The sequence below is a fragment of the Pteronotus mesoamericanus genome, unplaced genomic scaffold, assembly GCF_021234165.1.
Source record: "Pteronotus mesoamericanus isolate MK-2021 breed Mesoamerican mustached bat unplaced genomic scaffold, CSHL_Meso_final contig_20, whole genome shotgun sequence".
Lineage (NCBI taxonomy): Eukaryota > Metazoa > Chordata > Mammalia > Chiroptera > Mormoopidae > Pteronotus > Pteronotus mesoamericanus.
Genome location: NW_026555085.1, coordinates 20,836,332 through 20,851,816, shown reverse-complemented (window position 1 = coordinate 20,851,816; position 15,485 = coordinate 20,836,332).

The window sequence follows — 15,485 nt, the reverse complement described above, 5'->3', positions numbered from 1 at the left end:
GTTCCATTGTTGATAGCACTGGTGAATTTTAGCTGTGATTACTCTAGACTCTATTCTACCATGTGTCCCCATCAAAATGAACCATTAGAGCAACGGAGGATCAAAGAATCTTGTTAATGTCTGCTGACAAATTCGCAATAGAAAAGATCAATGGTTTATTCAATGTAGTGGATAACTAATCCACGATGCATCAATATCACCAGGGAGCCTTTAAAAATTCAAATACCCAGGCTTCATCCCCAGATATTTGGATTTGACTGATCTCAGTAGAGACTAATTATCAGTATTTTTCCATAGAAGTTAAAAATTCAGATATAATTTTCATATCATAAAGTTCATCCTCTTAAAATATACAATTCAGTGGTTTCTAGTATGTTCACAAAACTGTGCAACCATCACCACTCCCTAAGTCCAGAACATTTCGTTTCCCCCAAAACAAAACTATATCCTTCAACATTCACTCCCCATTCCTTCCTTCTTCCAGGCCCTGGCAAGCACTGATCTACATTATCTCTATGGATTTGCCTATTCTGGACATTTTATAACAATGGAATCCTTTAGTATGTCACCTTTTGTGACTGAATTCTTGCACTTAACATAATGCTTTCAAGGCCATAACTTACTATATCACGGATCGGTACACCCTTTTTATGGCTGAATAATATTTCATTGTGTAGATTCAGCACATTTTGTTTATCCATTCATCAGCTGGTGGACATTTGGATTGTCTTCATTCTGGCTATTATAAATATTGCTGCTCTGGATATGTGTTCAGTTTTATTGAGAATATATTTAGGAATCAAATTACTGAATCATATGGTAACCCTATGATAACTTTTTGAAGAACTGTCAAACTGTTTTCCTAAGTGTCTGCACCATTTTACATTCCCACAAGAAATGTATGTGGGTTCCGATTTCCCCACTTTCTCCTCAGTAACACTTGCTGTTATCTGTCTTTTTGATTTCAGCTATCCTAGTGGGTATGAAGTGGCATCTCATTGCATTTCCCTAATGGCTAATAATGTTGGGCATCTTTTCATATGTTTATTGTCCATTTTATATCTTCTTTGGAGAAATGTCTGGTCAAATTCTTTGCCCTTTTTTAAATTAAGTTTTATGTCTTTTTATTATTGAGTCGTAAAAGCCTTTTTATATTCTGGATACTGTAATACAGATTTATTAATATATGGTATCTGATATATGACTTGCAGATATGATTTACAAATATTTTCTCCTATCCTGTGTCTTTCTTTTCACTTTCTTATAGTGCTCTCTGATGCACAAAAGTTTTAAATTTTGATGAAGTCTAATTTTTCTTTTTCTTTTCTATTGCTATTGTTACAGTTGTCTCAGTTTTTCCCCCTTTGCCCTCCTCCATCCATCCCACCCCACCCCCTCTCCCACAGCCAATTCCCACTCTGTTGCCCATGTCCATGCATCATTCATACATGTTCTTTGTTTAGTCCCTTCCCCTTCTTTCCACCATTGTCCTCTTTCCCCATCCCCTCTGGTCACTTTCAGTCTGCTCCATGTTTCCGTGCCTGTGGTTTATTTTGTTTGTTAGTTTATTTTGTGAATAGATGCCCCTTATAGATGAGATCATATGGTATTTGTCTTTCACTGACTGGCTTATTTCATTTAGCATAACATTCTCCAGTTCCATCCACGTAGTTGCAAAAGGTAGGAGTTCCTTCCTTCTTTCTTTTTTTTAAATGCAGATTGCTCTTTTTAAATTTTTTTAAATGTCAAGATCCATTATAAAATATTAAAAAGTTTAAATCCATTATAAAGTCTTAGCAATCATGACACCAGTTAGGTTGTGCTAAAGCTGATTCTTCTGTCTGTCTGAGGCTATAAGTCTCCTCTCTCACTATTGTTCAGTTGTTCATTCCAGGTGATGTCTTCACAATTTAGTTATAATTCCAGGTTGGTCCTGGGAGGAGGTCAGTGTGACTTCCACTCACTCCTCCACCATCTTGATTCCTCCGCGAGTATTGCCATCTTAACAGTATTAAGCCTTCCAATTCATTAATATGAGAGGTTTCCTTATTTAGATCTTTAACGTCTTTCAATGATGTTTCATACTTTTCAATTACAAGTTTTAGGGCATCGATATTTTTAAAAACTCCTCAGATAATTATAAGATGCAGCCGGTGTCGAGGACCATCACTTAATGTCCTGAAGATTGTCCCCCAAATCACAAATCTTAAGTTACCTGTCCATGTGTGACCCTTTTAGAGACAAGAAGGTGGGATTTACCTTGACCAGGATGAACCGCTGCTGAGAGATGTCCATTTCAGGACATTTCACAGGACAAATCTGGTAGTAAAATGTAATTATGTCCTATAGAGCTAGCATTGCAAAATTTTGAGAGTCCTGAGAATTAAGAGCCCTTAATTTGTGCTGACCCAGAGGAGTGAGATTCTATTGTATTTTAACTTCTGCTGAGAGCAAATGCTCTTTGAACACCTTCATCTATAACCCATTCTCCTGTTAACAAACTCTCTCCTCTGAACATGTCATCCTATTTATAACGAGATTTTTAACACCCTGGGCTCTTCATCCCATCTGTACCAAAATTATGATATGTCTAAATTCTGACTATTACAACTTAAGGCCATTTCTCAGTGGATCTGAGAAACATCTGTTCACCATTTCTAGTAAAACACTAGAAAATCTTTGTTGTTTGTGTTTGTGTCCTTGTTTGATTTGGTACAGTTTGCTTTTTGCCTTTTGGCTTTTGGCTTTTGACTTTTGTCCTGATGATACACACTGCCTTCTAGGCCTGACAAAATTACTATGAGATCTAAAGGAAGTGGAATGACCTCTCACTTTAATACTGTTTTATAATCTCATCAAAGTCTATGTGAGGGCACGAGGAGTTGGAGGTACTGACTTTGGATGCTACTCTGACAAGTGGTTGGTTTATCTCCATTAAGGAAACTTTGCAATAAAGTCAACATAGTGATCCATTTGTGACAGTAGTGGTCTCTGCTGTCACATCTCTCTTCTTCCCATCTCTAGACTTTAGGGTTTCCCTAGGTCCTGACACCATCTGAACCTCTGAAATTCGAGTCCGCATGAACCACCTGGAGACTAAGGAGCAGCCTGGATTTCCGGGATACTGATGGAAAAATGATCTCTTCAGAGGAGGCTGAAATACAGGCCCAAGGTTCTTGTCTTTTTTTTACTGCAACATGAATGATGGATGACGGTCACAATCATGTCACTCTTTCATAATCTATCCAGATATTGAAAAAACTGGAAATGCTTTATTAAAAACAATAAGAAAATACTACTATACTTTTTTTCTTAATTTGATAGTAATAAAATCGTTTTATCCATCTGATGAATCATTTGTAATTTCAAAAATTATAATACAACATGGAGAAACACAGGGTTTATCTATTTTTAAACTTTATTTAAAATGCAAGACAAGCCCTGACCAGTGTGGCTCGGTTGGTTGGGCGTTGTCCCACAAAGTGAAAGGTTGCTGGTTCGATTCTTGGTCAGGGCACATGCCTGGGTTGCAGGGTTGTTCCCTCATCAGGGTACATATAAGAAGCAGTTGATCAATGTTTCTCTCCCTCTCCCACTCCCTCCCTTTCCCTCTCTCTAAAAATAAATAAATAAAATATTTTTAAAATACCAACAATGAGAAGGTATATAGTTTTTAAAAAATGCAAGACAAGCTTCTCAGCACATTTCTCCACAGGCATATTAATAGAGCAAGGGAGCATTACACTTGAAGAATAAGCTTAAGTAAAACTTATTTTAATGTGCCATCTGTTGATTGTTTTAAAAATTAGCGTTAGTATCAATAACATTAATGCTAATTTCATTCACATTGTTGCTTTGGTTTGGTAATAATATGTATTCTATATTATTAATAGAAATGTTCATAGCATCATTCTTGTTTGTAAATTACTTAAGCATACTTTGTCTATTCTTTCTTTGTATTCTACTATTCATCTATCCATGTTTCTCATTTAAAAGAAAATGAGATCTTTTCTAATGAGAAAAGGAGAAAACAGCACATTACAATGATTTAGAATTTTTTAAATTAATAATAGTACCTTAGCAAGAAGGGCTGATTTGGGATGTTGGAGAAAATGGGAAAAACTGTATGATTGTCTTTTCCACTGAGAAAAGCACATCACCAACACCAAAGGCATGATCCATGAAATATATAATTGAGAAGCTGGACTTCATTAAAATTAAAAACTCTTTTGCAAAGACAACATCAAGGGAATGAAAGAAAATCCACAGACTGGGAGAAAATATTTGTAATGATACAGCCTTGGCTGGTGTGGCTCAGCGGACTGAGCACTGGCCTGCTGTATACTGTATGACTCCAATTACTTGACATTCTGTAAAAGGTAAAACTATGGAAAGAATAAAAAGACAAGTAGTTGCCAGGAATTGGAGGGCAGAGGAGGGATGAATAGGCAGAGCACAGAGGATTTTTAAGGCAGTGAAAATTATCTGTGTGATACTGTATTGATGGATACTTCATTATACATTTGTGCAAGCACATAGAATGTACAGCACCAAGAGTGAACCCTAATTTAAACTATGGGCCTCTGGGTGATTATGATGTAACAATGTAGGTTCATCAGTTGTTACAAATGTACCATCCTGGTGAGGGAATGTTGCTAATAGGGGAGGCTATGCATACATGGAGGTAGAGGTTATGGGAGAAATCTCTGTACTTTTCTTTCAGTTTTGCTGTGAACCTAACCCTGCTTTTAAAAATAATCTTTAGCCCTGGCTTGTGCAGCTCAGTGGATTCAGCATGGACTGCAGACCAAAGGGTATCGGGTTTGATTCCCAGTCGGGCCATATGCCTGGGTTGCGGGCCAGGTCCCCAGTAGGGGGCACATGAGAGGCAACCACACACTGATTTTTCTCTCCCTCTCTTCTTCCCTTCCCCCCTCTCTAAAAATAAATAAATAAAATCTTAAAAATAAATAAATAAAATAGTCTTTAAAATAAAACAAATTAATCACACTACCTGTTAGAAACAGAGTTCTAATATTGAATCTGCTCTGATTTTCGAAAGTCCTAACTGACATAGTATTTCTCTATTATCAGTAAAACATTAGTTGCAGCATGTTTCACAGTTAATTGAGGCTGAGGTCCTCTGGTCTAGACCGATGGTCCGCAGTTTCTTTTTTTTGCATGTTCCTCCACCATTAAAAAAATGTGAGCATGAGCATCCTAATATATGTATATATAGTTACATTTGGAGTATAAACGTGTGCTACTGTGCTGATAATTCTGTACATAGAAAGAAGAGAATTTTTTAAAGGTGACATGAAGATAAATATAAATTTCAACTCTGATATCTTCTGCTCTATCCAAATGAATTGTGTTGCACAGGCCTTGACACATTCATTTTTTTTCACCAACTTCCAACAAAAATAAAGCAGGGCATTATGGAAAGGTCCACCAGGGAGTACAATTTCTGGCCTCAAATTTTGCTCTTTGGTAAAGAAGCTTAAAACTACTAAAGAGCAGGTCAGATGTTTGCTTATGTATGTAATCTATGCTATGTGGGTGTTAAGATTGAGGGTTCCCTTCAGAAGTTCCCAGATTGGATTGATGTTGACCTTTCCTATGAACTCTGGGAAGAAGATGAAAATGAGTCATGTAGTAGCTGGGACTTTTTTCTCGTATTTCCTCTCTTCTTTGCATTGAAGGAATAGCACAGAATTTTATGCAGCTTTCAAGGTTTTTTCCTTTTAACAAAACATTGAAATAATGAGCCTGTATTAGTTGTCTGCAGCACAAGGTATGTCATGAGAGTCTTCACAGAAGTATACATTTGACCTTTCATCTGCTTCGTGCTTTGTTGTTTTCATTATTTAAGTATCCAGTATAAAGTGTATGGAAATTACAGTCAACCTTGAGATAGCTTTTTATTTCATCCTGAAAGGAGGTGAACCAATGACAATTCATTTACATTTCTTGCTTGCTTTTTAAAAATAAGGTTCTCTTCTGATTATAAAAGACATACATGTGATTATCAACATTTTTGGAAAATGCAAAAAGCAAAAGAACAAAATTGAAATTTCCTAGGTTCTTATTAACTAAAGAGAGATAATGCCAAGCTAAGTCTTTTTTCCATAAAAATAATGTTTTTCAAAATTAAAATTATATTGAATTTCCCATTTTATTTTGTCTTTGCTAATACCTAACCATTATGAGTACGTTTTTATGAGCTGAATTTTTAATGACTGTAACTATGTCATTAAGTTATAATTTAACCATTCTCTTATGACCCATATTTAGGTTATTTCTAATTTTTCCCTTTTTATTGAATTATTTGAGTGACACTGGTTAACAAAATTATACAGGTTTCAGGTGCACAATTCTATAATACATCATCTGTACCCTGTTATGTGTGTTCATCACATCAAATCAGGTCTCCGTCCATTACCATTGTCACCTCTATACCCTCCTCCATTCCTCCCACACCCCCTCCTCGTAGCAGTGACAACACATGTCCAGGTCCATAAGTTTTTTTTTCCCTAATCCACTCACCCCAGCCATTCCCCAACCCCTCTCCCTAACAGCTGTCAGCCTGCCCTCCATGAGTCTGTCTCTATTTTGCTTATTAGTTCATTTTGTTCATTAGATTCCATATGTAAGTGTAATCATATGGTATTTGTGTTTCTCTGGCTGGTTTATTGCACTTAGCATAATGCTTCCCAGGTTCATCCATGCTGTGGCAAAAACTAAGGGATTTCCTTCTTTTTTATGGCTGAATAGTATTTTATTATGTAAATGCCCCATGGTTGTTTTATCCACTCATCTACTGATGGGCACTTGGGCTGCTTCCAAATCATGGCTATTGTAGGTAATGCTGCAATGAACATAAGGGTGCATATTTTCTTTTGAATTAATCTTTCAAATTTCTAAGGATAAATTCCCAGAAGTGGAATCACTGGGTCATAAGGCAATTCCACTTTAATTTTTTTATGTGTGTGTGCTTTATTTTTCTCCAACTTTATTGAGAATTAATTGAGAAATATAATTATATATTTAAAGGGCACAATGTGATGATATTATATACATACATATACATTTTGAAATGATTATCAAGATCAAAATAATTAAACATCCATCACCTCTCATAGTTAAATTTTGTGTGTGTATGTGTGTGTGTGGTGAGAATGCTTAAGATCTACTCCTAGTAATCTTCAAGTACGAGTATATAATACTGTGTTATAACTGTACATTACTGTATCATGCTGTACATTAGATCCTCGGACTTATTCTTCTTTAACTGAATATTTGTATCCTTTGTCCCACATCTCCCAGTTACTAACTTTTTTATGACATTTAAGCAGTGATGAGTATCCTTATATGTTTGTTTTGTTAAATCTCTTATTTGCTTAGGATAGACTTCAGAGAGCTCAATTCCTTCCTCAATAAATAATTTAAGCATTATGAATACTTTTCATAATATCATGAAATTGTTTTGTAAAAACATTCACTAATTACACTCCTATTAGTGATGTATGGAAGTTCATGTCACACAACATAATTACAAGTATGAGTATTATCTCTTAACATTTTCTCAAGAAGTTGACTGTGAAAGGTAGGAAAGTCTTCTGTAGCTTTGGAAGTGTTTTATATCTTGATTTGTGTGGTTTCACAGTGTGTGTTGGGGGGGCTGTGTGTGCACAAGCATGTGTGCATGTGTGTCAAAATTCATTGACTATCACATTTAAGATTTAAGTCCTTTATGTATATAGTTTCTTAGTATGCTTTTAGAATGCATTTACATGTATGTTTTATATTTAACAACTTGATAGGTGGGAATAGTATTCAGTACATCTGGTTTTCTTTTTCATCTTTTCAGGTAGGTCAGACACCTGAAAGAGTATCATGAACAACCAAATTTCTTTGATGGACTATCAATACATTCTTTTTTTCTTTTTTAAACAATTGGAATTTTCCACTCTGGTCAATGAGTGAATGCTTTATTTGCATTGTATCTGTGCATCAACATTAAGTCCCTTTGGGGGATGCTACTTTTGAAAGTTGTAATTCATTTGTTTCTTTTCATCTTATTCATTGCTTTGTTCAAATACTGTCCAGATGACATCTATAAAATATTTTTAAGAGTATCAAAGCCTAGCTGCAATGTCAGGGTTTTAAGTATGTAGAACAGTGCATCTCAAACTTGAATGCATGTACAAATCCACCTGGGATTCTTTTATTTATTCATTCATTCATAAAAGACACAACATAAAATTTACCATCTTAACCATTTTAAATGTACAGTTCAGTAGTATTAGGTATACTCACATTGTTGTACATCAGATCTTTTAATCTTGCAAACCTGAAACTCGAGGGGTGTCCAAACCTTTGGCGTCTCTGTGCCACCCTGGAAGAAGAGTTGTCTTGGGCCACACATTAAATACATTGCAACGTATAATCACCAAAAAAATCTCATAATGTTTTAAGTAAATTTACAGTTTTGTGTTGGGCCACATTCATAACCCTCCTGGGCTGCATGCAGCCCATGGGCCGTGGGTTGGACACCCCAGCCAGTACCCATTGCACAAGAACTCTCCCCGCCGCCAGCTCCTGGCAACCATCATTCTACTTTCTGATTCTGTGAGTTTGACTATTTTATTTGTTTTTTTTTATTTTGACTATTTTAGATACCTCCTGTGAGTGGAGTAATACAGCATCTGTCTTTTTGTAACTGGCTTATTTTACTTAGCATAATGTCCTTAAGGTTCATCCATATTGTCTCATGCGCCAGGATTTCCTTTTTAAAAGTGGAATAATGTTCAATTGTATGTATATACCACATTTTGTTTATCCATTTATCTGTTGATGAACACTTGGGTGGCTTCTACCTCTTGGCTATTGTCAATAATGCTATAACGAACATAGGTGTGTAAAGATCTCTTTGGGATCCCATTTTTAATTCTTTTGGATACATACTCAGAAATGGGGTTGCTTGACCACATGGTAAATCTATTTTTAATTTTTTGAGACACCTCCATTATTTTCCACAGCAGCTGCACCATTTCACACTCCCACCAACAGTGCCCAAAGGTTCCAGCTTCTCCACACCCTCACTGACACTTGTTATTTTCTGTTTTTCTTTTTCTTTTTTTATAGCAGCTATGCTAATGGGTATAAGGTATGTCTTTCGATTTGTGTTGTTTTAATGATTAGTGATGTTGAGCATCTTTTCATATGCTTCTTGACCATTTGTATTTATTCTTTGAAAAAATGTCTATTCAAGCCCTTTGCCTATTTTTTATTTGTTTTATTGTTGTTGTGTTGTATAAATTTTTTATATTTCTGAATGTCAACTCCTTATCAGATGTATGGTTTGCAAATATTTCTCCTATTCCATTCATTGCTTTTTTTCATTATATGACTTGTTTAATGTGCAAAAGTTTTAAAATTAGGTGTAGTCCCATTGGTCTATTTTTTGCTTTTATTGCCTGTGCTTTTGGTGCCATACCCAAGAAATTATTGCCAAATGCAATAAAGGATTTTCCCTGTTTTCTTCAGGGAGTTTTATGGTTTTAACTCTTACATTTAGGTCTTTAATCCATTCTGAGTTGATTTTTGTATATAGGGTAAAGTAAGGGTTCACCTTCATTATTTTGTGTTTGATATTCTGTTTTTCCAATACCATTTGTTAAAAGGACTGTCCTTTCCTCTTTTAATGGTCTTGGCATGCTTGTCAAAAATTCTTTGACCATATATGTAAAGGTATGTTTCTGAGCTCTCTATTCTGAAACTACACTGGTCTACATGTCCTTCTTTAGGCCAGTAACATACCATTTCTATTATTGTAGCTTTGTAATAAGCTTTCAAATTATGAAACCTGAGGCCTTCAACTTTGTTCTTTTTTTCAAGATTGTTATGGATATATGTAGTCCCTTGAAATTCCATATGAATTTTAGGATGGACTTTTCAATTTCTGCAAAATACACCATTGAAATTTTAATAGGGATTGCATTAAATCTATATATCACTGTGGGTAGTGCTGACATATTAACAACATTATACCTTCCAATCCATGAACATAGATGTCTTCCAAGCTTCCTCTTTTTTATGAGTATTTTCATATCCTTTGCCTTCTCGAGACAATGTTAATATCTTTCATTTTCAATGTTTATGGGCTCTTTATATATTAAGGATATTGTTATAGTCATATTGTGGCAAATATTTTCCCCAACGATATACCCTCATTTTATCAACTTTTCTGGATGATAAATAAGGTCAAATCGGCTTTAAAATATAGTGGACAATTGTATTCCTTTTTTTAAACAAATTATCTGTTTATATCCTTTCCATTTTTAAATTAAGGATTGGCATTTTAAATAATTGATCTGAAAAAGAGTTAATTTTATGTTGTAATGTTGGCTTATCTGCCTAGAAATTTCCTTTTCCTCTGTCCTTATGGTAGTATCAAGGCAACCATGGTTTCCCAGTGAACTTCTGACCACCCTTCCACCCTGGGCATAGTTAGTGGTCCTGGGATAGATGTTAATCCAAACTGAGTTATTCACAGGGATTTGGAATAGAACCATCAGAATCAGGTGATCCTCTCTCCAAGTAGCTGGACAAGTCATAGCAAGACTTGGGTGCTTATGTGGGCCATCTGACCACCATGTGCTGTGAGAAACAGAGATGGGGCTCTGCAGAGGGAGCTAAATATGAAGCAGAGAAGAGAGAGAGAACAGTCTCAGGTCTTGATAATGTTGTAGTGCTGGTTCTAGTAAGTGAGATCCAGCTGACTCCCCATCCTTAGTCAGTTTTAACTTAAGTTAGCTCAAATGATTCTCTGTTAATTATGCTAAAAGCACAACTTAATAAGTACATTTATTTATCCATTTAACAAATAAATACTGACTTTGTAGTATTTATGCAGGCACTGTTCTAGAGGCTGGAAATACATAGGAGTGATCAAAGTAGGCACAACCCCTCCCATCATGGAGCTTATATTCAAGAGGCAGGGAGACAGAAAACCAGTAAACCAGTAAATCCATAGAATGTCAGTGGGGTTTGGTACCATGGAGGAAAATAAAGTAAGCCCCTGGGGCAGGTAACCCTGTTGAAAGAGTGAAAGGGAGGTCTGAAGAAAATAAGGGGAAAGCCTTGGCAGTGGGAAGAACAAGAGCAAAGACAAGGGAATGGGAGTGTGCTTCATGGGTTCAGGGTACAAGGCAGCCCGTGCACTTGGAGTGGAGTAATAGAGGGGAAAAGGAGGACATGCGACTGGAACGGTGGCCATAGGGCCTTGAGGCCACTGGAAAGACTCGGGCTTGTACATAGAGTGAGATGGAAATCATTGGAAAGATTGTAAAGGGTCACTCTTTCTAAATTTCTTTGCCATATATATTGAAGTGCTTCTCAATTCCACTTTTCTTTAATTTGGATGACGGTGTTTTTGATGTACAAAAGCAAGGCTATGGGAGGCTGCGCACGCTCTAGCACTCAGAATCCTTCGTAACTGTGTAACTCAGAAGCCTTGTAAAAGGGTTTTACTTTTTTATATGATCGAAACATCAGCGTTCCTTTTATGATCTCTTGTTTTATGTTTAAAATGCCCTCTATAAATATCAACTACACCTTAATTGACATTTTCAATTCAAATTATGTATTTGTGGTTACAGGGAAAATTTTAAGCAAAAATATTGGAGTTAATCTTGGTTTTGTTGTTCTTTTCATATAACCAATTAAAAATCATCTGTTGAATAATCCTTTCTTTCATCATTGGATTGTGACATTTATCTCAAATACACATATTAATAGACAGGAACATCTGTTTCAGAACAGATGTTCTATTCTGTTGCATTAATTCTTCTTTTGATCCTTATAACAATACTACAACATTTTAAAAATTGATGTTCTGTGCTATATTTTAATACATAGTGGAACAAGAAAAATCTTGATTTTTCTCATCAATCTATTTTTCCAAGTGGATTTTAGAATCATGTCCTCAAATTCCAACAACAAAAAATTCCAGTAAGATTTTTCAATGGGATTGCCTTAGTCTTGTAAATTAATTTGAGAAGAATTTATTCATACTTTTCAATAGCCAGTGTTTTCACCCAGGAATGCAATCTACCTTTTGATATTTCAACCTACTTTTATACTTCTTGATAAGGTTTTGGTGACACAGCACCTGTGTAGTCCAGGGTGTTTTATGCTTTTTCATTGCTGTCATGATCATAATTTTTTACAGAGCCTTTAAACCAACAATTGCTCATATATTGGAAAACTAAGCATAACTCTGGATATTCCACTCAATTTCACTTTATTTTGGGAGGGTTTTCTTATTTACTCCCAAGTCTACCCATTAAGTATTTCCTAGTAATAAAGATTTTCAGTAAGAAAGTCTTCATAGTTTCATTTTGTTATCTTTTTATAATTTCAAAACACCAACTAATGGAAAACATGGTTTCAGAGTCTCAATACACTAACACTAATGGACAGTCTTTCTTAAGAAGTAGAAATTTCTTACTTTAAGAATTTTTTTTCTTACTTGAATTTGGCAGATATCTAAGTGGGAGCTTTATATTAGTAACCCTAAAATCTGTTCTTTTTCAAGTTACCTTATTATGATTTATTTGATAATTATTACTACCTTGTAATTAAACAACAGATACATGAATATATCTGCTTATAAAAATTCAATATTATGACTAAAACTGCAGTCCTCACTTCGCCCTCATCTGCTATCCTGTACTCATCTCCAAAATTGACAACTCTTACCAATTTGCTCTATGTCTTTCCAGAACTTTTACCAATACATTTACTCTCAGAAAAGATATAGAGTTGCTTAAATTTAGTTTTAAAAATCTATTTTTTTAGTACTTAAATGTTGTCAAGCTATATACATTATTCTGCAATTTACTTTTTTCACTCAACTGGATGAGGAGGAGAGCTAGCCCTCTGAGGACTTGGTAGTACTCATTACTTCCTCCCTCTTCCTTATTGCATGGTATTCCACAATAGGACTGCACTACTGGATGAGCCATCTCCATAACAGCTATTTAGGTTGTTGCCGGGTTTCTGCGATCACAAGCAATGTTGTGTTAAGCATCTGCATGTTTATTTCCCAAGGTTGGTGGTAAGTAGTAGAATATCAGCCAAAATATTCTGATTTCTCATTGAGTTCCTAACCTATTTTCAATGTCTTGGATCATTTTCATTATTTTTTTCCATTATTACATAATAAAACAACATTGAGACTCAGAGTTACCGTGTCTGACTTGAACTAGTTAACAAGCAGACCTGGGTTGTTGTTTTCTTTGCTGGGCAGGGTGATTCCTGGAAACCTCATGTGAGCCAGCTGCCACTGTTTGTTTGTTACCCTGTGCCGTTTGGTTTGGAACATTTCTGAAGTCGTTCAGTTTCTGCACGTCTAAATGAATGACTGTTTCTGGGTACAGGTTGGTTAGTGGTTTTTAAATCCTGGACATGGGCCTGTTTCTGAAGGACTCAGTTCTGTGCCCTTGTGTTCCTCCACACAAGGGAGCCTTGTGTAAGGAATCATTCATTACATCTCTCAAATGGGCCATAGGAGAGGAGCTATTTCACTCCAGCCCACTAGTTATTACAATCAGGTGTGGACCTGAGTTGAAGTCAGTGAGAGAAACACTAGTCCTACTTATTTTCGCATGCTTTAAATTCTGGTCTCCCGTATCTCATCAGTACAAATCATTCTAAAACATCCTTTACCTTCTTTCCAGGTGTATCCCTCCTTTATTCCTCATTGCTTTATTCAGTGCTTTGTGTATTTGTTATGTAGCTACTACTCTACGCAAAACATGCAGAAGCCTGAATGCCTGAACTTAGGAGAATGGATGATGGGAAGGAAATATTCTAAAATATCCCTGATTAAGACACAGTAACTTTCAACTAAACAAGACATTAAAATTACCTGTGCTTTGGAGTCAGTTAGTTCTGGGTTCAAATTCCAGCTTTATTTGTTCATAATAAGCAAATATTTGCAATCAACTCTAAGACCGTGAGCCACTTCAACCATTTTAGTCTGTTTTCTCATTGCCAAAATGGGTATAAGTAACAGGTATCTCACACAAAGTCAAATGAGTATATGAGCATGTACTGAGCACTCAGTCAGTGGTTTTATTATCTTTACGGCAAGTATTTGATATGAATTTCCACCAGGTGATATACCTGTCTCTATATTGATTTAGACCAGCAATTTTCAACCAGTGTGCCGCAAAAAATTTTAAAACATTCAATACATGACTATTTAATTAGGGGCGTTGACCTCTTTTCCTTTAGATTGTCAAATAAAAAAATGACAACAGCCACCCCAATAATAGCCATCCAGTGTGAATTAATCAAAATTATAACTTTTTTTTATCAGATTGGCAAACAATATAATGTACTTTTTGATGTGCCACAAAATTTTGGTAATTTGTTTATGTGTGCCATGAGATGAAAAAGATTGAAAATCGCTGATTTAGACAAATCTCCCATGTCATTCTTCCGAGGCCCTGCAAGAGCTTGAATTCTCAAAGAATGGTGTGGCTGGGATTTCTCATACTTTCAGGACAAATGCAGGAAAATTGATCAAAAATCTTAACAAGATCAGCCCTGGCTGGTGTGGCTCAGTGGATCGAATGTTGGCCTGTAAACCCAAGGGCCACTGGTTCGATTCCCAGTCAGGCCACATGCCTGTGTTATGGGCCAGGTCCCCAATAGGGGGTGTGTGAGAAGCAACCACACATTGATGTATCTCTCCCTCTCTTTCTCCCTCCCTTCCCCTCTCTAAAAGTAAATAAATAAAATTCTTTTTAAAAAAAAAAAACCTTAACAATATCATTAACAATAATCCTGGAAAGAAAAGACGTTACTTACTAACGCTCTCAAGCACTCCATTCCTGATTCATGGGGCATTCTCTAAGTGATAGCCAAATCTAGTCATGACACTCTGCTGCTTCTAACCTGTCAAGACTAAAACTGTTTGCCTGGTTTACGAAGCTCTGGGCTTCTTACACACATCCCCACATTTATTTGTATTTCACACCCTATTCTGATTCAGATTCTCTGAGTTACTGAAACCCAACACGTTCGTATCATGAAGCCATTGAATACACTGCTTTTTCTGTGTGATACACACTTTCTTTAAGTTATTGCCTAAGTTCTACTCTTGTTAGATGTCTTTTTCTCTGAGGAGCCTTCTTTGCCTCTCCAAGGCTGGATTAATGTGGTTTTGTGTGCTCCCATTACATCCAGTATTCCTTCCGTCACTGGCATGGCCATTTCATTCGTTTCCTTGACTAACCAATAAGCTCCTTGAGTGCAGAAACTTTGTTCGCCATCTCTAATCACAGCCCTGCCACACAGAACACACCCAGTCCATTCTTGAATATGTCCAAGAATGGAGTGCGGAAAGGATGTATACTTTTAGTATAGTAACCTAACCAATTTTTCCAAGCAGAAAATTTATCATGAGGAGT